Source organism: Rhineura floridana, chromosome 1 (genome assembly GCF_030035675.1).
Source record: "Rhineura floridana isolate rRhiFlo1 chromosome 1, rRhiFlo1.hap2, whole genome shotgun sequence".
Taxonomy (NCBI): domain Eukaryota; kingdom Metazoa; phylum Chordata; class Lepidosauria; order Squamata; family Rhineuridae; genus Rhineura; species Rhineura floridana.
Genome location: NC_084480.1, coordinates 114,385,429 through 114,407,135, shown reverse-complemented (window position 1 = coordinate 114,407,135; position 21,707 = coordinate 114,385,429).

Sequence of the window (21,707 nt, the reverse complement as noted above, 5' to 3'; positions counted from 1 at the left end):
AGAATTTGCTCCTTCCCTTTAATTTCTTTTTCATATTCTATTGCTTGTCCATCTGCTTCTTTTCTCATATAATCCTTTATTTCTTTCAACTCCTGTTTCACTTTACCAAATTCAGTTGCCATCTCTTGTCTACTCTGTCCCAGTTCTTGTTTCGTTATCTTAATCTCATCCATTATCTTCTGAAATATATCCAGAGGGGAAAACCCTTCCAGGGGTACATCCAGGGTCTCTGCCACTTCTTTGATTGTCATTCTTAAAGCTGAAAAAAAAACCCTTCAAATTTCCAATATAGCCACAATTCCCAAGCAAAGAGTAATTTGCTTCTTTTTCCAGCAATAAGGGAGTTAATATTCCAGGCCTGTTGACATCTGGCCAGCACAGTTCTTATCTCCCGCACGTCCAAGAATGCAAAACAAATTTGGTTCACAGCGCCGAACAATTAGTAACATACACGAACAGCAGATTCGTCTAAAGAAAGTAGTCCAAGAAAAAGTAGTCCCAGACATATATCAATCAAATAATCATCTAAATCAGATTTTCTCTTTGGGTAAGTTGCCCCTCATCCATTTTAATCTTTATAGTTTCCAAATTCAGGCCTGCTTTTTGCCATAAAAAATAAGATAAGCTTTTTAAATTTTCTTTCCTCCTCCTTAATTCCTTGTATAAAAGAGAGAAGTGTAACTCACCCAGGTATCTTAATTGCTGATTCTTAAACAAATCTCTTTTACTGTAGTAATTTAAGCCAAATGATAAGATTAGATAGAAGAAAGCTCGCCCGTTGTGGATCGTTTAAAAGAAAAAACGTCTCACTTTTTTTCAGCCCAGCTTGTTGGAAGTCCTAACTCCATCCTCGGCTGCTAGGTATGCCTTCCTTTTCCAGGGAATTCCTGATCAATTCCAGCCACCGACAGCCCAACGAAGTTTCTGTGGATAATCTGTTCGGTTCACCCTTGCCTGGGAGAACATTTACACCAGTCAAAGTTCCCTTTTGACTGATTTTAAACTGAAAAAAGCTTCCTCTGAGACAGAGCTCATCTCAGAGGCAACCACAGGCGGAGCAATCTTCCGGGAAGTCCGTTATGCTGTATGATTCTTGAATTATCCCTGTGAATAAATGAATACCATGGAAACCTGGGGTGAAGCACACATGATACCAATCTCCAAGCATTATACCCTCAGGCATTCACTGTTAACATTCAAAAAGTAACAAAAATATAATTACTTACCACACTCTAAATAAGCCCTCAGACTTTTATTTTGGTTATCCTTTGAGCTACCTCCATTTCTTTTAGATTTTTTTTAAAATTAGTATTCTGCTAGGAAACTAAAATACCCACCCGCAAGTAGCATTTAATATAGCTGGGCTTTTAGGCTAGTAGGTAGGCATGAAATATTCACATCTGGAAACAATTTAGAAAGCAGTTTTAAAAAATGTTTTTATACTTAAGAAATCACTTGGAATTTAAAGCTACACCAAAAGAATTTATTAGAGATCTCTATCACACAGTGGTAAGTTCCATACAGTTTCCTAATAGCAAAAGTCAATTTACAAAGCAGGTCCAATATGCTGAGAAGAACAAGCTGGTGGCAGCTCCTCCCCACTTGTCAGTGAGAGAACAATAGTAACTAATAATTTACTCCATAATTAAATTGGGTCTCTTATACAGCCCCGAACTAGAGTGCCCCCGCCGAGAGCTGTGCTTCACCTCCCCCAAGGTTTGTTTGTTTTTTTTAATTGTCTTTCTAATTTGTGGCATGACAGAAAATGACAGCCTCCATTTAAAGAATGACAGCTTGTTTTAAGAACAGGAGCAATTTAAGAATAGGATACTCTGAAAAATTCAGTGAATAAGGCAGGGTGACTGTACAACACAAGCCTCATCTGGAAGAGCCCCCAAGAGTCTGCTCACTCAAGACATTCCCTGACTGATCACATTTACCCTATAATTACTTAAGTGATCCTGAAAAAGAAATGGTCTGTAGAGTAACATGCCCCTTGAAGAGCTGACTATTAGAACTTTGTATTATGGGCTAAAGTTAGAATGCCAGCCATTGAACTTTTCTTTCCTCTGCTCTTCTGTTTTAGTTTTAGTTGTGTTCTCTATCCAGCCAACAGTAAAGAAGCATGTTTGGTTTCCTGAAGTAAGAGTTTATTCTGCAATTATTATCATGAGTAGAGCAGGACTGAGTGCTTATTGCTAAAGGATGAAATATGTTTCAGATAACTGAAAATGATCTACCCTAAATTACCCTTTGCTCTTTTAAAGCACTCACTCTATTCACAATCATAATGGGCTATTTTCTTCTTCTTTTTCATTACTTGATGGCAAAGGATGAAAATTGCCCAAGACGAATAGAAATACTACTGTGCACACTATAGTTAGCTGGCTGGCTGACCATGTAGGCTGTAATTCAGGCCTAATTCCCTATTTTCCCAATGTGTGCAGCTCAGCATAAGGTCCTTTCCAGGTTCTGGAGAGAAATATCAACCCAACAACCAATATAATAAAATAAATCTTAAAAAAAAAATAGCAACCCAAATGTGTTTAAGAAATTTACCAGCAAAGAGCAGCCTTTGTGGATATTTATCAACTTCTGGCTGCTGCAAAGACTTTTCCCTGTAGTACAACCACCTGTGAGTCAACATTTTCAGTTCTAACTCAGATCAATCAGGTGTAGAGGCTTTCAATGACTTATAAGCCTTTTGCAAATTTGACTTTTCTTGCATGTGAAGAAGCTAACCTTAATCTTCATAAATAGGAAGAGGCAGAGCTTGAAGTTGAAAAAGCAATCAGGGAAATTATTATAAAATGAATTTCCCATTTTTTATTACTAATGCAGGCTGATTTGAACCAAACACTTAAAGTGTGGAACAATTCATTAATCTAGGAAGGACTAAAAGTTTAGTTTACATTTCTCTGGGATAGTATGGGAAAGGAACTGGGGATGTTTATCTAATTAGTGTCATTCAGGAATACACAAATATGAATTATTTGTTCATTTATTAAGTATTAGATTTATATTCCACCCTTCTTCCCAAAGGGAGCTCAGGGCAGCAAACAACAAATGATAAAACAATAAGACATCTTTCAAAAAATCTTAAAAACAAAACAACTTTAAGAACATCTTAAAAATAATTACAATTCAGATGCAAACAGGGATAAGGTCTCTACTTAAAAGGCTTGTTGAAAGAGGAAGGTCTTCAGTAGGTGTGAAAAATACTACAGAGATGGAGCATGTCTAATATTTAAGGGGAAGAAATTCCACAGGGTAGGTGCCACTACACTAAAGGTCCATTTCTTATGTTGTGTGGAATAGACCTGATAAGATGGCATCTGCAGGTGGCTCTCACCTGCAGAGTGCAGTGATCAACTGGGTATATAAGAGGTGAGATGATTTTTCAGGTATCCTGGTTCCAAGCTATATAAGGCTTTATACACCAAAGCCAGCATGTTGAACTTAGCCTGGTAGCTAATTGGCAGCAAGTGCAATTCTTTCAGCAGTGGGATAACATGTTGTGATGTTCCTGCCCCAGGGAGCTGTTGCATTTTGTGCCAGATGCAGCTGCTGGACCAACCTCAAAGGCACCTCACATAGAGTCCATTACAGTAATCAGTTCTGGAGATTACCAGCACATGGATGACAATGGTCAGGCTATCCCAGTCCAGGAACAGCCACAGCTGTCTTCCTCCTAGGCACTCCTAGCCACTGAGGTCACCTGGACCTCTCATGACAAAGATGGATAAACTTTTGATGAATAAGCAGCTAATTTTATGTGAACAGTTTCAAATGGTGATGGGAGGTTGGAGAGTAAAGATCTGAGTTTTCCTTTCTTAGTAACAGACAACGCACAGAGCAAGCATGACTGATTAACTTTAGCAGCTTTGTGTTTTCCCAAAATGGAGTTTGGGCACTTTTGTACAGGCATTCAACATCTCAGGTAAAGTCAAGATCACGCATGTCTGCACACACACTCAGCAGAGTGGATTATACCAACTGATAAAGAAAGATAATCCTACTAACTAGAGTTACCCGCAGTATACTCTTCTGACATAAGAGTATATTCACTAATAGGCAAAAAAACCTTGCAGTTTAAGAACATACCTATAGCCAAGAGGTATTTCTATCAAACTTTTAAAAGCAGGGAGATTGGGCAGCTATAGTGAATGCACCAGGGGAGCAGGAGACCTGAACTCCTCTCTGAGATATTGGACTGCCCTACAAAGTTGTCAAAATGCAAACACCATTTGGGTTGGTCTTTCACAGTCCAATCCACTTCCTGTGTAGCTTGGAAGAATTTGGTAACATGTTCCTCTGAGCATAACGTGAGTGGTGGCGACACCTGCAATCAGCCCAAATAATAGAAAGAAGACATGTGCTGTGCTGATCTTGTTTTAGCAGGGAGGAAGCAACATTATTAAGACAGTTGATATAGTTCAGATGGTCACTTTGAATATGTCTGATTTCCTTTGCAATTTTAGTGACGTTTCCTATAGGAAATCATTTTCTTTTGTTTCTATTTCTGCGAATATGTGAAGTACAGCGACACTTTGCAAAATGTACACTAAAAAAACTCCAAACATAATAATGGCACTGACTTCTGCAGAATAGTCTCCAGTGGACCTCAGGAGTGTGTCAATTTGCACAAGATAAAACAGTGGGAGGTGAAATATATTCTAACAAAATGCTAGGTGTGCTCTATGTTTTTAATTGACCGTGCCCATCTTGCCTTAAATGAAGTGGTTTAAACATAGCAGGCTGAAAACATGCATCCTCTTTTTTCCAACAGCTAGAGTCATTGCTGAAGTAGCAACATATTGGAATCAGTCTGATTTCACATCAAACTACAGTTTCAGATTCAACTGTTAATGCACCCAAAATAGAAATAGAACATAACCTCCAATTTGAAACACCACCAGCATCAACCCAAACACATGAGTGGGAAAGCAATTATCCCTCCACCCATTGCCACCCTGGGCTCCTTCTAGGAGGAATGGTGGGATATAAATTTAATAAATTAAAGAAATAAATCCTGCTGCTACAGTCAATTTAAAAGTTCTTTTCAAAAAAGAAAAAGAAAAAACACAAAACCAAGAGACTAAACAACACTGGACTACACTTCAGGGTTGTTATACACAACTCCCTCTCAGCCCCCCCCCCATATCTGTACAGCCATACTAGGCTACTTTGCAGGGCTGCTGTAACTTGGCTGCTGTAACCTATTTATTTATTTATTTATTTATTAAATGTATTAGTCACCCATCTGGCTGGCTGTCCAGCCATTCTGGGCGATGTACAAAATAAAAACATACAAATACATTCAAACATTAAAAATCTCAACAATAATAATAAAACCTAACTCAACCTATGCATTCTCCAGCACTATATCCACCCCTCCCCACTGCTGCACTATGTATATACTAATGATATGTGTGTGTGAGAGAGAGAGAGACAGGGAGAGAGAGTGAGTGAGAGAGAGAGAGACAGAGACAGAGAGAGACAGAGATTTAAGATCCAAGAGCTAAATTTAGGATTAAAGTGTTACAAACAAAGAGTCTCATACAATCTCAACAACAATGTTATGAGCACAGGTCAAACAGCCACACACACTGCAAACAAAAAGTATTTGAGCTTTTGTCATTTATAAACCCATTTAAGGATAGGGGGTGGGGGTGGCAGGGCGATTGAGCCAGCAGAAAGAGCAGGCTGCGGGAGACAGTGGGGGTGGGAACACACACACACACATCACTGTCACTCATCTCCATTCTGCTGCTGCCTTCTCTGTCATCCTTGCCCTGTGCCTTTCTCCCTCCACCATCCATTTCTCTCTCTCTCACTCTCTCTCTCTCCTAACTGTCTGGCTGTCCATTTCCTCCCTCGTGCTTCCTTACACAGAGCACGAGGGAAGAGCAACGCTGACCAGAAGGTCACATGTAGGGCTGCCATATTCCAATTCCACAAATCTGGGCAGGCTGATTAGCATATTATGCAAATTATAAATTAGCTGCATAATTTGCATAGTATGCAAATAATGTCCTGATTAGGCAAATTAATCATATTAAAAGTTGCATTGTCCAGTTTTGTTTTGTGCCTAACAATTACCACCAAAAACTGGGGGAGGATTTGAAGATTTAAAAAAATCCTTCATTTTCAACCTTAAATGCCTATTATGGAATATTTATTTATTAAGAGGATTTATATCCTGCCTTTCTACTGTTAAAAATGGAGTTCAGGGCAGCTTACAAACATAAAAAGAATAAAAATGCACAATCAATGTAAAAACAATAAAAACATAACAAACAAAAATCATACAACTTTTAATGCAGATAGAAATCAAGATTTCAATATTATCAGTTCTGTCAATCATCTTATCTAAAGGGAGCATGTCTGAGCATGTAAGAGGTGTCTTTAGTACACCGATTCTCACATATCCGATCAGAGAGAGGGGAAATGAAACCTTCTATGATAAAGGCTGGAACATGATGGAGACCTGGGTGATGGCACCTCTTTTTTTAAAAAAAGAAAATAAAAATGCAGTGAATTCTAGAGACCTGGCAAGCTGTGGTAGCATTAGACAGGGTAGCTGTTACATTTCTTAAGGGGGGGAAGGTTACATCCCCCACTGGATTGAATATGTGCAAAGAGAGAGGGAGCGCCTCTGTGTGTATGTATATATATACATGCGTCATTTTGAAGAAGAGTATGTATCAAAAAATACTTTCTAGCCTTTTCTGAATTGCTGAACAGAGGCTCTGTCAGGCAACAGGGTGAGTGAGGCTGCATTCCAATGCAACTTTACTTAGGAGTAAGCACCATTTAACAAGGTGGGTACAGGGATGAAAAATGCAAATGCTAGTATCACTGCCTTTTCTACAGAGAGGTTTGCTTTTATATCTTGTATCTGTTCAGGGGAGGGAGTGTTTAGTGGAATCAAACCCTTTTATTCCATCCTCCATGATGACAGGCAAACCCTCCCATTGCATTCACCACTTAAGATACATATCCTGAGAAACAGGCAACTGAGATGAAAGCTGCTTCTCCTTGCTGATGCAACCAGAAAGTGTATGGGTAAGGGGTGGAGCAGCTGCATGTGTTGATCAAGTGGGCATGTGCAGTTTTCTAACCTGCTAGATTCTGCAGATGCAGCAGGCAAGCAGACTAAATTTCTTCATTTTTCCAGGACAACTGTGGTGTCTCTCATTGGCTAAGAACAATGGAAGGCGGGAATGAGGGTTGCCAGGTCAGAAGCATTCCAAACCCTGAAATTTCAGGGGCGGGCCAGAGGAGGTACTCCTGAGTGATGTCAGGGGGTGCGCCTGAGTGATGTCACAGGGATGGGCCCTAGTGCTGACATTAAGCATGATACATTAAGCATCAATCACAGTTGTTTAGAGCATACAATGAAAAAAAAAATTTTTTCTGATTGGAAATTAAGATAGAAATCTTAGCTAAAATATGAAGCCCGGGTAGGGAACATTTAATCTAGCCCATTTGCTTCTGGCAAGAAGGGTTTAAGTGCCCCCAGGCCAGTCACCAGAAGGCCATTGTAGGAAGAAAGAAGCCTAGTGTTGTGGAGATGTTAGGTGGGAACACTCAGGAGTAAAGATGGATGTCCCTGAAGGCAGCAATTCTAAACACACTTACTAATGGACTAAGCACCATAGAACTCAACAAGACTTACTTCTGAGTAGATATAGTATGGATTGTGATATTGGTAAAGCTTGACTATGGATCCTCTGCAAAGACATCCATATCCAAACAGGGTTGGCAACCCCCTGCCTGCAGTGCCCTGCCCGTATCTTTTAACATAGCTGCTCCAAAATTCTTAACAGATTTGACCCTTCAGAAAGAGGTCTGAGAAATGAGTAAGAGTAAGAAGATTCTCTGCCCTTTCTGTCTACCCTGTGGGCTGCTATAAACTCACTTTGACAGCCAACACAATTCCAGTGAGCAATAACGGACAGAGAGAAAACACACATGGTTTGGTCTACTTTCATAGGCAGCAGCTTGGGAACAACAGTTGCAGCCACACTTCCAAATATGTGAATTCTCTTTTACCACTATTGGGCAAACTGTCATGCAACCAACAAGGTGCATCACCAGCGGGTTTAAGGGGGTTGCCCTGAGCGCATGCAACCACTGCTGTTGCTTCTATGGCTGTAACAGAGTGAGGTTAAAGATAAGTGAAATGCAAATAGAAAAAACAACAACACATAAGGCAGTAACACTTTCCTAAATGCAATCCCATACCAACCACAACAAGATTCCTATGAGTAAGGCAGAAAACTCAGCATCCCACAACCAGTCAGGATTCATAATCAAAAACCCAAACCCAAAATCCTAGCAGCCAGTCAGCCAAGGTCACAGAAATTCCCATGCAGCACAATGTGACCTGGGGACTTCAGTTAACGCAGAATGCTGCAGCACGATTGCTGACATGAGTGACATCCTATCAGCACATTACACCTCCGCTCTGAAATCGGCATTGGTTGCTGATTTGCTACCAGGCCAAGTTCAAGCTGTGCTTTCCATGTCATGGGTGCCAAATAGTACTTGTTCTGCTCTTGTAAGAAATCAGTCCTTTTGTGTGGCAGCACCTATGCTTTGGAACTCCTTGCCTATTGACATTAGGCAGACACCTCTTTTCAGCACCTGCTAAAATCAGTTTTCTTGAGGCAAGCCTCTCCAGGCATGTAGAAGCTATTGTTTTTAAATCTGTTTTTAACTCATTGTTGGTTTTATTATTTTGAACTTTTTAAAATATCTGTCCTTAACGGTTTTGCCAATAATTTTATTGTTTTAATTCTTTCTGTAAACCGCTTTGAGATTTTTTTTACAATAAAGCAGTATATAAATGTTGTAAATAAAAATACATCAATAAATGCTGGAGTCACTGTGGCCCTTGAGTCTCTTCCCACTTTTAGGAACCAAGGAATCTGCCTTATACTGACTAAGGCCATTTCGTACCATCTAACTCAGTACTCATGACATAGACTAGCATTGGCTCTCCAGGATTCCAGGCGATAGTCTTTTCCAGGAATTGAATTTTGGACCTTGTATGCAAAGCACGTGCCCTACCGATGAGCTACAACCCTCCCCCTGTTTAAAAAAGTATCTTTTAAAAAATTTCTTTGCAATTCACTTTCGAATGCATATCAGACCTAGGGCAGATCCACACCATTTATTTATAGCACATTCAACACCCATTTGAAGCACATGAATCCCACCACAGAATCATGGGAATTTTCATTTGTTAAGGGTGGTGAGAACTATAACTGTGAGGGGAAAACTACACTTCCCAGGATTTTTTAGGGGAAGTCATGGGCTTTAAATGTGAGTTGGATGTGCTTTAAATGTGTTGAACTACTTAATCAACTTTGCCTGCATGTAAATCATTTTAATTAATTTTTCAAAATGGAAATGAGCTATAAAGTGTACTGGGTGACCATGTGCTACTCACCATCTTTCAGCCTATCCTCCTCTCAGGATGAAAACAACAGAGTACCATGACCACCCCAAGGAAGAAGGGCACACTTAAAATGTAGAGGAAAAAATAATCTACAACCACAGTGTGAAATCAAATACTTATTGGGACACAGTATGAAGAAATATTTATATAAACATGACAATCAAATATGTTTATTAATTACACAATCTATAAAGATATTTATAGTGCAATCCAATGGTTGTTTACTCAGAAGCAAGTCCCAATGTATTCAATGGGGCTTACTAAACTGGGAAGTGTGCAGAGAACTATAGCCTCAAGTGATAAGGAACTTGTTCTTTCAACAAGCCTTTTAAGTTGAGACCTTATCCCAGTCTGAGTCTGTGTTGGAATTGCTTTTTAATATGTTTTAAGCCTTTTCTTTTTTAAAAAAATGTTTCTTTAAAGCTTTAAAAAAATGTTTTCAAAGATGTTTTAATAGATTTTAAAGTCTGTTTTTTATGATGTTTTAATGTGCTTTTAGTACTTTTGTTTCCCATCCTGGGCTCCTACTGGGAGGAAGGGCAAGATATAAATCAAATAATAAATAAACTTCATTCACCCAACCCAAAATTCAGAATCATGCCTCTTTAGGCTGTTTTCCAACTGTTTATTCTTGCTTTATGGTCATTGGATTTTAAAGGGATTTATTTCTTATTGTGAGTTGCCTTGGTTTCCAATCACCAACCCAATCAGTGTTGTTGGAAAGACTCCATACACACACACACACACACACACACACACTGCAGATGTATAAATACATACAGCCCATATAATAGTTTATTGTCAAACCAGTTGGTCATTGCAAAAAATCAGTATTAATTTTAAACAAATCAGTATTAGTTTCCTACATAATAAAAAACTGTAATACCTAAGTAAGCCCTGCCTAATTGCTTTAAAACAGGACTGGAGAAGAACAGAAAGAAAGCCCCCCCCATTTTTTGACTCTTTCCCACTCACCTCAATTCTGCTGCTGCTTTCTTCCTCCATCGGCCATTTTCTCTCTCTCTCTAACGTGCTTCTTCACACAGAGCAAGCTCAACAGAAGGCCAGTGTGAGTCACATGTCTGTTGCCCACCAATCACAGGATCAGACTTCCCCTGCTTCCTCCAAGTAACTGGAAGGGGAAGGGGAGGGAGAGTGAAAGGAAAGAACTCTTCTATGCATGCAGTACATTATGATCCACTGTAATGCATTTTTAATAAATTAATTAAAAATAAACCATGCCGTTTTTTAAATTTAAACCTACTACAGATGAAGTACTGTGTATGGGGCAAGCTCAGGGATTTGATCAGGGATACTTTACAGTCATCTCTGATTTTTAATGAATTTCAACAGATTATGTCAATTTCTCAAAAAAAAAAAGTCCAAACAGCTTCTAGGTTTTCTTCCTCCCGTTTTTCACTTTAACCTGTGTATTCTCTGTGTGTGGGGGGGGTTGTGTATCACCAAGAAAACTTCCAGAGTTGTAGAGCAAGTGATTCTGAATCCAACAGTATAAGACGTGTAAGTTTTTGTTTTGAATTGGGACTATACAAAGCACCAGAAAGGGGTGAGGGGGGTATTTTCATTTAACATGGTAGAACGCGAAAAATCCCTACTGACTATAGTATACAGCCACTCTTGTGGCTGTATAATAAGGGTGGTGATGATTAAATGCCCTTGTATCATCATATTCGTACTCTTTATGGACCAAGCACTGACTATAGGACCCTGGGGTGGAGTTAAAGCATGTATGTATCTCTTGGTCACTCTGTTGGTCAAGCATACATATATATCTCTTGGTCACTCAATTACTCAACACAGGTACATTAATCAGGTAGATTCAGTGGAAAAAATGAGTTTGCTTCTGGAAAATGAATGGCTCAATCCAAAACAATGGTTTTGATCTTTAAAGTCCTAATGCCTGGAGTCTAGAGTATCAGTATGCCTCTTATTTCAGTGTCCTTGCAGGGAACGAAAAATGAGAGGACCTTTTCTGTGGTGGTGCTCTGAAGCTGGAACTCTGTATAAAAGGCATATTTACCTGTCACCATCATAACATGCTTTTATGTGCCATCCTGTTTCTCCATACTAAAAGTAATATTTAAGAACCTTTTTATCTTGATTGTGGGTGCTGTTTTTATTCTGCTGCTTTATTCTGCTGTTTAGTTTATAGTTTTATTTTAAAGGCGCTAGTTGTTGATTTACTTGGATATTCGTTTTTACTGTATTTTAAATTAAGTTGGCTTTTTTTTGAAAGATGGGATACAAATCCTTTCAGTCAACTAATCAATCAACTAATAAATATTTGAAACAGTCTTGAGCTGCTTGACATGGGACAATCTACCTCTTGTGTGATTAAGAGTTTATAGTTTGTTTGATTTTATTATTACATTTATATTCCACCTTTCCTCCAAGGAACCCAATGTGGTATACGTGTTTCTCCTCCCCCCCCCCATTTTTCCTCACAATAACCCAGCAAGGTAGGTTAAGCTAAGAGACTGTGACTTGCCGAAAATCATCCAGTGAGATTCATAACTGAGTGGAGATTTGAACCCTGTCAATCAGTAATGAATGTGATGGATAAACTGACATGAAACCTAAGAGAAGTGAAATGTATTCTGTTCCATGCTATCTATGAATTTCCTCCTAACTTGTCAAAATGTTTTTGCTACTGACACACTCACACAGGAAATTGAACAACCAGATGTATTTACAGCCCAGAGAGAGAGAGAGAGAGAGAGAGAGAGAGAGAGAAATCATGAACAATAATCTATTATGGCAAGTAGATTACATCCCCATGGTTTTGGTTTGCTTTTGGCTTGGTTCTTTAGTAGCATCACAGCTTTGTCCTGTTCCTGTGACTGGTACAAGTTCCTTGAGCAGTCATGAGTATTCAGCCTAGAAGCCAAACCAGATCAGTGCATCAATACTGTTAGCAACAGAACTTACATCTGTTATTTGTATCTAGACATTTGAAATCCTGTGGTACTACACACAGTAATTTATCAATGGCTTTAAAGGCCCAGGGTGTGCAATATTTCCTTCAGAGACCCTTTCCAGCTGGCTAACCTCACCACACATATTGAAAAAAGTATGTTATCAGGCCAAGTAAGCAATCTCTCTTGACATTAAGATGCAGTGAAGCTTGGAGAGCAAAAACTTCAACACATTATATTGTATTTAGAAATATGTTAAAACAACAGACACACACACACACCTTTTTCAGTTTATCAGTACAGAAACCGTTGTAGAATTTCTACCTGAGCAGGTCCTATGTCATTTATGAAAATTAAGCCAGACTCTTTGTATCTCATACATCATTATCAACAATGGCCAGGTAATGAAAAGCAAGATCTGATTCTGAAACAGTTATTCCCAGAGAAACTAAATTATGATGTATGAAGGCAAAGGAAATATAGCTGGAGTGTTGTGAACTAGATTGACCTCAGAGCATTGAGGAAAAGCAAAATGGAAACTTGCCTACATTAGAAGATTAAGTGAGCATGACATGAAAATCGTAGAGGCAGGAAAGATGAAAACACTATAGATGTGTCAAATATTGTGTTAGAGGTAATGTCTATACTGTTTGTGACTGCAGTGCCCTATTTAAATTAACTTGGTTGGTGCAGTGCTTTCTCCTAAAAGATGTAAACATGTATCTGTAATTTGCATATCATCAATTTTACTTGCTGTCATCTCCTTGAAATACAACTAGACAGACAAACAGACATAGATGTATAATGACCACAAATATATTAACATTTACTGCTCATATTCTTCAACTGCAGTGACATTATCAGGGTAGACTAAACAATTTGTCAAGATGGGCCCTACAGTTCCTACTAGTGTCAGGGAAGCTAATAGTTGATTTATTGGCTTTTCCTATAAATGTGCAATTGGAAAGCAAATTGTATCAGAAAACTGAAAATGCTTTCAGTGTGAAGAGCAAGCATTCATAAACACTTTTAATTGTCATTTGTTGTATTGAACACAGTTGTGTGCTATGATAGGAGTGAAAGCAATGGATCTCTTCTCCCGATACTTCTGAGTTACATAGTTAGCATTTGAGCGTTCTAAGGCTATAAACTGCTATATCACTCATTAAAACAGGGGTCCACAATCTTTTTGAACCTGAGGGTATAATTCAGTGATGGGCAGAGGCAGGAGCTGCACCTCCCTCTCTTACACAGAGAGAGAGGTGGAGGCAGTGGGTAGGGGTGTGATGCTCCTCAGCTCTTCACAGTGCCAACAGTCTGGGGAGGGGAGGAAACATGCAATGGGATCCCAGCATTCCTGTCATGTGCCTCTCACTGCTCCCCAGTTAATCAGTTCTGGCAATCACACTCCCTTCAGCCTTTCAAACAGCTATTTGGTGGGTAGAGGAAAGTGCAATTGTGATATGAAGGAAGACGCATGGGCAGAGTCATCCCCATGCACCTCCTTCCTGATGTAAGCCATGCTTCCCGCAGCCTGGTAAACAACTGTTTTGTGGACTGAGAGGAGCATGGGGTGGGAGTGAACGAAGTGATGGGTGGTTGAGCTACTCATGATGGGCTGCATGAAGCCCACAAATAGCAGGTTTCCACCTGTGATTTAAAAGCTGGGGGGGAATGGACAAAGCATGAAAACATAATTTCTATATCAAGAAGCCAGCTCACATATTTGAACCCACAGAAAACCTTTGCACAAAAGCAGGTGGGGGGGGGGGAGGAAGCAGGAAAGCAAAGAGGTAGGAGGAAAAGTTTAATATCCAACACATTTTGGATCTCTCAGGTCCTTCATCAGGGAATTCCAAATATCAAAGTTCAGTCTTCTGTTATACTGTCTTCTATTTCCTTCTATAGGACTAGACACAGGGAACATGTGTGCACCTAGCACCAGTTGAGTGACATCTTGCGCAAGCCAGCAATTAGGAATGTGCAGTATTCCCCTCAGCTCAAATTTTGATCATCCTGTGAGAACTATCATTAAAAATATTGCTATTTTCATGAGAATTCTAAATTGGCTTATGATGTTCTCAAAGTACTGCTTGGGAAAAGTAATGCAGAGACAGGAAGGCAGCAGGTTGCCTAAGAGTACATTTTCAAGACTGACAGCAGGTGGCAGTAGCTTCACCCCCCCCAGGTGTCTGTAGCTTCCAGATGGGTATTGCCACAGTGCAGGCACCTATTCCAGTAGTATGAATCTTCCACTTCCTTTCCCCATGCTCCTTTCCATTTGGAAGTAAAGTCAAATGCTAGTAAGTGACAGCATGGTTTCCTGGTAGGACTTGGTGATTCAAAGATTGTGATTAGGAAGTCATCTCCTCTAGCAATGAGGATATGTAGGTAAAGCCAAAACATAGCTATCAGGAAATACAGTTTCTCCTTCAAGACCAAGTAAGGGAAAACCATACATACAATTTCTCTGGCTGACACACAGTGCTGAGTGTGCATTCCCCTAAGGCAAGATCAGTCCCCGCTTTGCACAAAGAATGTAACTGTAAGCCTGGACATCTGAACTGGGTCTTAGTGAATCTGAGGATTATTTCTTTTGTTCTTCTTGTCATTTTGTTAGACCTGTGCCTGCAGTTATTGCTGACATGGTGCACTGTACCGCTGCTCCTTCGCTGCCTGGTTCACTCTGTAATATTAAGTTTAAAGGTAAAGGTAAAGGTGTCTCTGCACTTATAGTGCGAGTCGTTTCCGACTCTTAGGGTGACGTCTTGCAACATTTACTAGGCAGACTGTATATATGGGGTGGGATTGCCAGTTCCTTCCCCGGCCTTTCTTTAACCCCCAGCATATGGGTACTCATTTTACCGACGGATGGATGGAAGGTTGAGTGGACCTCGACCCCTTTTACCGGAGATTTGACTTCCTCCTTCCATTGGAATCGAACTCCGGCCGTGAGCAGAGCTTCGGCTGTGTTACCGCCGCTTACCAGTCTGCGCCACGGTGGGCCATTAATATTAAGTTTATCGAGGACAAATAAAGTATGATACTCTGCAGTTGAAGTTTAATGTGTGGGAGATTTTTGTTAGGACAGGGGTGGAGTCAGCATAATCTTGGGGATCTATGCACAAACTATTTCCCAAAGGATCCTTATAAAGAAATCTTTCATGAGGATGAATTTCTTTGTACTAAGCCCACCAATAATGCCAGACAATGAAACAACTTCAGCTACTAGGGACTAGGAACAGAAGACGAGCCCTGCTAGATCAGACCAAAAGCCCATTAAGTCCAGCATAGTGTCCTCACAGTGGCCTACGGGAAGCCCACATGCAACACATGAGGACAAGAGCACTTTTCTGCTCATGCGATCCAGTGTGGTATAGGTTGTTGGACTATGAACAGGGAGACAGGGTTCAAATCCTCACTCAGCCATGAAGCTCATTGGGTGACTTTGGATCAGTCACTCTCTCTCTTCCAGCCTAACCTATCTCATAGGGTTGTTGTGAGAATCAAATGAGGGGGGAGAATCACGTACGCCACCTTGAACTCCTTGGAGGACAGGTGGGATATAAATGAAATAATAAATAAATGATTCTCAGCAACTTTACTCAGAGCAATACTGCTTGTGATACCACAGGGAGAACATAGCTGTTATTCACAATTAGTGTAGCCTTATCTAATAGCCTTTATAATTAGATAAGCCTGAATTTATCTAATAGCCTTGTTAAACTGTCAAAGTTGGTGGCCAATGCTGCATCTTGTGCAGCAAATTCCATTGTCCTCTGCGAGGTCCTTCCTTTTGTCTCTCCTGACTCTTTCAACACTCATCTTCATTGGATGACCCCGTGGTTTTTAGTATTATAAGAGAAGGAGGAAATCTACCCTGCTTGACTGAAAAGAAGAATGGGGTGGGGTTATTAGGGAGATAGTTGTGTCTGTGCCTTGTTCCAGTTCTCCTCAAGGCCACAGAACTGCTGGTTGTTCTATCAGCCAGCCCTTAGATCTCCAGGTGCTGCTTTCGAATGCCAGGTCGGTATATAATAAAACCTCCCTTGTCCACGACTTAATTGTGGATGAGGGTGCCGACCTGGCATGTCTAACCGAGACCTGGGTGGGTGAGCAGGGAGGAGTTGCTCTCTCTCAGCTTTGTCCACCTGGGTATACGGTGCAGCACTATGGTAGACCTGAGGGTCGGGGAGGCGGGGTCGCTGTGGTCTATAGGAGTACTTTCTCTCTCACGAGGCATCCTGTCCAGATGGCGACTGGTCTAGAGTGCCTCCACCTTGTGCTGGGTCAAGGAGACAGACTGGGAATCCTGTTGGTGTACCGCCCACCTTGCTGCCCAACAGCTTCCCTAGCTGAGCTGACAGAGATAGTCTCGGAGGTATTGCTGAGGTCCCCCAAACTTGTGGTGTTGGGGGACATCAACATTCATGCCGAGACTATTTTATCTGGGGCGGCTCAGGACTTCATGGCCTCCATGACAACCATGGGGCTGTCTCAATTTGTTACTGGCCCAACGCATGTATCGGGTCACACTCTTGATTTGATCTTCGCCACTGGTCATGGAAATGGTGATCTGGAGGTGGGGTGTTTTTCATCTACTCCATTGTCATGGACAGATCACCGCCTGCTGAGTTTTAGACTTACAACGACTCTTTCCCTCTGCAAGGGTGGGGGACCTATTAAGTTGGTCCGCTCTCGGAGGCTTATGGATCCTATTGGTTTTCAGACGGCTCTGGGAGTTTTTCCAGCTGATAGTACTGGCGCTCCTGTCGAGGCCTTGGTCGAACTGTGGAATACGGAGATGGCCCGGGCTATTGACACGATTGCTCCCGCGCGCCCTCTTCGATGCAGAGCTCATACAGCTCTGTGGTATACCCTGGAGCTGAGAGTGATGAAGCAAGAGAGAAGGAGGCTGGAGTGCAGATGGAGACGAACTCCAGACGGATGCAGTTATGCTTTGGTAAGTGCCTCTACTAAGTTGTATATAAAAGCGGTAAGGGCGGCGAAGAAGTTTCACTTCGCTGCCTCTATCAGGACATCTCTCTGCCGCCCTGCAGAGCTTTTTAGGGTTGTACGAGGACTCTTACATTCTGGTCCTCGAGATACTATTGAAACATCTGAAGCTCGCTGTAACGACATCGCAGGGCACTTCCAAAATAAAATCGCATGCATCCGTAGGGACCTAGACTCCGATGTTATGACAGACGAATCCATTGAAGTGTCCAGAACACGGTCTTGTCTTTCATTATTGGATGAGTTTCAGTTGGTGCAGCTTGAGGAAGTGGACAAGGTACTTGGATTGGTGCGGGCGACCACGTCTGCTCTAGATCCTTGTCCATCTTGGCTAGTGAAGGCTAGCAGGACTACTACCACCGGCTGGGCCAAGGAAGTGATAAATGCCTCCTTGAGTGAGGGAGTAGTCCCTAGTAGCCTCAAGGAGGCAGTAGTAAGACCTCTCTTAAAGAAACCTTCCTTAGACCCAGATGACCTGAACAACTATAGACCGGTGGCAAATGTCCCCTTTTTGGGCAAGGTTCTGGAGCGGGTGGTTGCCGGTCAGCTCCAGGTGCTCTTGGATGAGACCGATTATCTGGATCCGTTTCAATCCGGTTTTAGGCCTGGTTTTGGCACTGAAACAGCCTTGGTCGCCCTGTATGATGACCTTTGTCGGGAGAGGGACAGAGGGAGTGTGACTCTGTTGATTCTCCTTGATCTCTCAGCGGCGTTTGATACCATCGACCATGGTATCCTTCTGGGGAGACTCGCGGAGTTGGGAGTTGAAGGCACTGCTTGGCAGTGGTTCCGCTCCTACTTGGCGGATCGTCACCAGAAGGTAGTACTTGGGGAACATTGCTCAACTCCTTGGACTCTCCATTGTGGAGTCCCTCAGGGGTCGGTTTTGTCCCCCATGCTTTTTAACATCTACATGCAGCCTCTGGGTGCCGTCATCAGGAGTTTTGGAGTGCATTGCCACCAGTACGCTGATGACACGCAGCTCTATTTCTCCTTTTCATCTTCTACAGGTGAGTCTGTGGATGTGCTGAATCACTGCCTGACCGCGATAATGGACTGGATGACAGCTAATAAACTGAGACTCAATCCAGACAAGACTGAGACACTGTTGGTGAATGCCTTCCCTGCCCAGATGGTGGATGCTTACCCTGTTCTAGATGGGGTTACACTCCCCTTGAAGGAACAGGTTCATAGTCTTGGGGTTCTTTTCGATCCTTCCTTGTCTCTGGAGACGCAAGTGGCCACGGTGGCAAGGAATGCATTCTACCACCTTCGGTTGCTAGCCCAGCTACGCCCCTATCTGGACAGGGATGACCTCGCCTCAGTTGTTCATGCTCTGGTAACTTCTAGGTTGGATTACTGTAATGCGCTCTACGTAGGACTGCCCTTGAAGACAGTTCGGAAGCTTCAGCTAGTGCAAAACGCAGCAGCCAGACTGCTGACGAGGACCAGCCGGTCAGCGCATATAACACCTGTTCTGGCCCGTTTGCACTGGCTACCTATTTGCTTCCGAGCCAGATTCAAGGTGCTGGTTTTGACCTATAAAGCCTTACACGGCGTGGGACCGCAGTATCTTGTGGAACGCCTCTCCCGCTATGAACCGACCCGGTCACTTCACTCAGCGTCTAAGGCCCTCCTCCGAGTACCAACCCATCGGGAAGCCCGGAGGACAGTTACTCGATCTAGGGCCTTTTCTGTAGTGGCCCCCGAATTGTGGAATAGCCTCCCCGAAGAAATACGCCTGGCGCCGACGCTTGTATCTTTTCGGCGCCAGGTTAAGACCTGGCTATGCTCCCAGGCATTTTAAAGCGTTTAATGTTACAATTTTAAATCTCTTTGTTTCAGTTTATTTATTGTGATATTTTGTATTTCTGTACTTTTAATCTTTTGTACACCGCCCAGAGAGCTATTTGTATGGGCGGTTTAAAAATGAAATTAAATAAATAAATAAAATAAAATAGTTCCCTTGGCTCGCTTTGATTTCCAATCACTTTTTGTGATTTTTTTCTCTTGTAAGCACTGAACACCTAAATAAAAATAATAGCTCATGACCTTTGACTGTTCCAATGGAAAGATATAAACAAATGAGTGGATTAGGTGTTTCATCTTCCATTAATCCTCGGCACTTCTTTTCTCCAACCCTTATCTAGTGGTGAGGCAGGGGCAGGAGTAATGGCCATTAGACTCAGGAGTCTTGGAGAACCATTCCAAAATCCATGTAAGGGCAATGCCTTTATTAAGCCAACCAAAATATCATGAAATGGTGTGCAAGCTTTCAGTTTCTCCAGAACCCTTCATCTAGCCCGATGAACAGAAATTGGTATATGCAAATTTTAAAATTGATGCAGATATGCACAAATGAACTGAGCAATACACAGGGAATGTTTTTCACAACGTGCAGCTTTCTATCGGGGGGGGAAGAGACAGGTTATTTCAATTATTGCTTAATAAGAAGAACACATATTTGCTGTGCTTTTAAGATGAATTAACATTCATGTGCAATGACCCTTATGCCTATACTTTTGGAATCTAATGATGAAGAATGAATAGCACCAAACAGGGCATATGGGAAAGAAAAGGGATGGAGAAAAGAACACAAAAAGGATTGTAAGTATGGGGAGGGGGATGGAACGTAACAATAGTGGAAGGGGAAAAAATGGAGACTGCCCACTTCCAGTTTTGGTTTTAGTTCTAATATGGTCCATATGAGAGAAAGATTGAAATGGGAGGATTATGACAGATTATGAATAACCATAAAAGCAGCAGTACAAAAAGATATTGTCTCCACATAAAATTGTACAAATCTCTTCTCAGGGGCTTTGCTGGATTTTAACTGTGCTCAATAACATGAACTGTAATAGAGCAGCCTGGTGAGAAACTTTTAAATATAAATGCAAGGCGAGAAGGATGATGATGCCTTTAAAAAATTAACAAGTCCTAGGTATTTAATGATCACACTCTTTCCATTAAATATGATATATCTTGCTATTTCTAGCCTCTGCTTAATCACAGTGATGGAATTACAATTTTGTTTTCACTAACGGTGATTTACTTAGTGCGGCTTGATTTATGGCATCAAGGATTTGTTTAGTTAATGGAACATTTTAATTTGCCGTGCGTGACAGAAAGCACTTAAAATTACTTTGAATATGTGTATTATATTACTGTTGACTTCCAGCCACAGCGTGAAAGCAGAATAAAATTACTTATGTAAGCATTTTTTTCATGCTATCTTTATATTAGGAGATGGATCTCATACCACATACAGACAAGAGCTTTGCATTGACGATTACTTGCCTTTCTTGTCTTATATTGTGGCAATGTTCAAAGGCCCCTGCTTTAATGATCTGAGTGGGATTTTCTTTCCCAATTTGAAAATGAATGGTACACATAATTTACACAACAATGCTTTGAGCACATGCTTCATGCAACCCGCCATAAATGCCCACTGGTGTTGTGGGCATAAATCTGTTGGTCTTTTCTGTAGCTTTGAATACCATAACTAATATTCTCATGCTTTCTGATGTTCATGATACGTTTCTCATTCCCCCATATGGCCACAATCCAACACAGAGACCCAAATCTACAGAGCCAATATTTATTTAGTTAAATATTTGCTCTTTATTTACTTATTTTTAAAAGGGAGGGGAAGATCTCAGGATAATTTCCAATCAAAATATGCAATGTGAGGAAAACAACTGTATAATGCAGAATAACTAAAACAGCAGCTGTGATATACCAGTTCTTATCCCTCTCTGTATCCTGACACCTCTTGGAGAGTCACTAGGAAGACCAATTTAACCTGGCATCTAAGTGCCCCACCTTATCAGCAGGATTAAACCCAAAATAGAATTGTCCAATGGATTGCTAGCTGCTATTGAATATAAATAGCAAGATTCTATCGTAGTTTGGCAGAGCAAGGATGTGGGGTGAGATACTATAGGTTATTCAGAATACCCTTAGATCAAACCACACCACCTATACTTTAAACAATTTGATTGATTAACAAAATATACAGAAATTAGTATTTCAGCTAGTTTAAATGAACAATTAAAGTTTGTCTTAGCTTCTAAACTTGTCCTAACTACTAGCATAGGCAGGCGTCTTCTCTTATGGGCTGCAGCATTAGTTGAGCATGGAATCAGCAGTCTCCTTTCTTCTTCAAGGGAGATGAACAGCATCAGCTTTCTTGAACTTCACCAGCTAACTCCAGCTGAAGACCCTTAACACAGGACTCGGGGACGCATTTATAGTTCTTTGCCTGTGAATCTGACACGGTGACCTCA